Raw genomic sequence first — 3,072 nt, forward strand, 5'->3', positions numbered from 1 at the left:
AGGACGTCGCCCTCCATGAATATTGACAAAGATTGGAGGCATGCTAGTAATCCCAATTGGTCTTTGTAGATGATGTCCAAAAGTAGAGTCTAGTAATTAGCTAGAGAGAGAAAATGTCTTTCTTTAAGTGCATATAGCTATAATAAAGTACCAATGGTGCAACCCTGCTCTATCTAGAGACCATTGAGAAACTTTAGTGCAACTATGAGCAAGAGTGGCTTGATTGTAGAAAATTTTTAAACAAGAACTCCTGGATGCCATAACAGACTCCTACTCCAAGGTCTCGCCTCTATGTGACTAGTTGGATGAGCTAGACTCTGATGTCAAGTCTACCCACTCTGTCTTACCCCATTCCATCATAACCCCAATTGTAAGGCAAGATCGCCCCCTGTTAGCTCCGTCACACTTTCACTCAAGTTCAAACTTATTGTCATCCTTGAGACCATACCATCCTCACTCTAGATCCTCGTAGATTGGCCACCAAGGAGCAAGGAACAATAGTAGAGCACCCCATGTCCATAAGAAAAGGGAAGCAAGTTGCCATGGAGGAGCTCTTCAATAGCATGAGCGAGGAAGGTGCTTCACCAAAACCACTAGCTTCAAACTTCTTCACTAGCACTACCTCTGTAGATCCAAAATGGGAGATGATGGTAGGGTACTACTAAGTACTAGGGTAGAAAAATGCTAAGACTGAGGAGAAAATTTAAGTGTTGCAACAAGCTATGTCAGACCTGAACTAGGACTAAAAGGAAATATTTGACCTTCTTTGGTGGCACATTTTAGAGGAACAATAGACCAAAGTAGCCTAGGAAAGGAAGAAGGCAAGTATTCCTTGTCTTAGTTAGGATTTAGCATATCCTAGAAAATTGGCTTGTAGCCCAAAGCCAGAGTCAAGAAGGAACCGTACCCTAATCAGGGGGAGGGATCCCCAAATTTAGATGATCCAAGCAAAGACTAGGGATGCAAAGATCCTAATCTCGATGATACACTCTGTAAAGACCCCTTCTCTCCCACCTTAGACATCATGAAGTTGACCAATATTAACTAGCTTTGAGCCTATCTCACCAAATGTGAAGTCCTCTCCCTTAAGCAATGGCACCACATCCATGTCCTCCTAATGTCGAGTTCAAGCATAAAGTTGAACTTGAAGGATTTCATACCCATCTAACTAGGATTACATTTGAGCATAACTAGCTCTAGCAACAAATCTTACTTGACACCATCTCCTTGGAAAAGCTCGCAATGAAGCTCATCCTCCACAACATACAATAGCCTCCCCTTTGGACCTACATGGATATTTGGCTATAGTAGCATCACCTTCAATACAATCCACTCCCCCCACAACACCCCCTGTCCAGGTAACACCTTGCATATAGCCTCCACCAAACCCCAACCCACCCCACTACTTATTGTCTCACATCCCTCCTTTGGCCCTCATTGCCCAATCTCTACCCTAGGACCAAATCCATTAAGATGATATCCTTGACATAGAGGATGAAGGAAACATCAACAAAGTAATTCTCTGGGTTTCAGTCCACTATGCATGCAAGTGTTAAAAGCGGTGGTAGTAGCAAAATTTAAAGCAAGGGCCGTCAGTGGTGCATTAATGAGTGTGCAAGCATTAGGACAATACATGGATAGATTATCATAGTAGGCAGCAAGCTATATAAAGTAGAGACTTACCCAAGGAGAAGGTTTGAGAGGGATCAAGGCTTGATATTGATACCTCATCTACAAAAATTATTTGGACAATAACTAGTTGGATTTATCAACTTATATGCAGTAAGAACTAGCAACTCAAAATGGCTTACGAAACATGTTTGGAAATACTAATAATTTGGATCTCACCAAACACTCACTATGGGTATATATGATGAGACATATACTTGTTGCAAATTTGTGGGACTAAATATCAAGAATTGAGGTTAGCCTAGCAAATTGAGAAATAGACCATTATCTAATTTATCCATTATCACTAGGAAGTCATCAATCACAACTTCTCCTACTCATCCCACCACTTTTTAGCTAGGTTGGGATGGGAAGGATGCTCAAATGCACACTTTGATTACATTGTTGTTTAAGAAGCAGGTTGTGTCACATATTAAACCATGCACTATGGCTAAAGAGGCATAAGATATCAGTGCTTCTCTCTACTAAGTGTATAATGAGATGTGTTGCTATTTACATAGGTAGCTTGAGATCAAGTATATGACAAGGGGTGATCTGATTTATATATATATATATATATATATATATATATATATATACATCTAGTGTTGTGATTGATATTAGGAAGATTTTGTTCATTTCTCAATGGGGCCACTATTATACTTAGAAATGTTTTGTATGTACCTAGCATCAAAATGAATTTTCTTGAATACACTAGATTAATGGTAAGATTTCACATGGATGAATGTCATATGCATAACTCTAGTAATAGGATGGCTTTCTTATCAGATGCACGTTGTACCTTGGTGTCTATTAGCTTGACTTGTATGAGAGGAGAGCACCAAAGGATTGAGTAGCCATGGATGATAAGGTATTAGATCAGTTGAATTTCTAGCATATTCAATTTGGTTGTCCCAATACTTTTCTTTGTCTTAAAAGAAAGGGTATAATGTTGGATCACCCTCTACTAAGTGCACCAATTCATAATATATGTGCCAATTGTATTTTGGAAAGAAATGCATCATGCTATGTTTTAAGAAAAATCAATGTATACATGCATGTTGATCACATGCACATCTAATCCATTGAGGGATACTTGTAATTTTTAAATTTCATTAATGATATGAAAATTTTTTGCTAGTTGTATGCATCTAAGCTCAAGTCATAGGTATTTTCATGCTTCAAAAACTTCTTAGCTATGGCTAAAAATGCCAATGGATGCAAGCTAGTTACTCTATATAGTGATCATTTAATGATCAAGGGGGGAAATATATGTCACTAGAATTCAATGCTTTTGTAGGATAGAGAAGTATTGTCCATCCATTCACTACACCTTACATTCCTTAGAAAAATGGTATAGCTATAATAGAAAATCATGGAGATGGCTTGTTGTATGTTATCTCA

Source organism: Lygodium microphyllum, chromosome 16 (genome assembly GCF_053477565.2).
Source record: "Lygodium microphyllum isolate KBCC chromosome 16, Lygodium_microphyllum_v1.1.10, whole genome shotgun sequence".
NCBI lineage: Eukaryota > Viridiplantae > Streptophyta > Polypodiopsida > Schizaeales > Lygodiaceae > Lygodium > Lygodium microphyllum.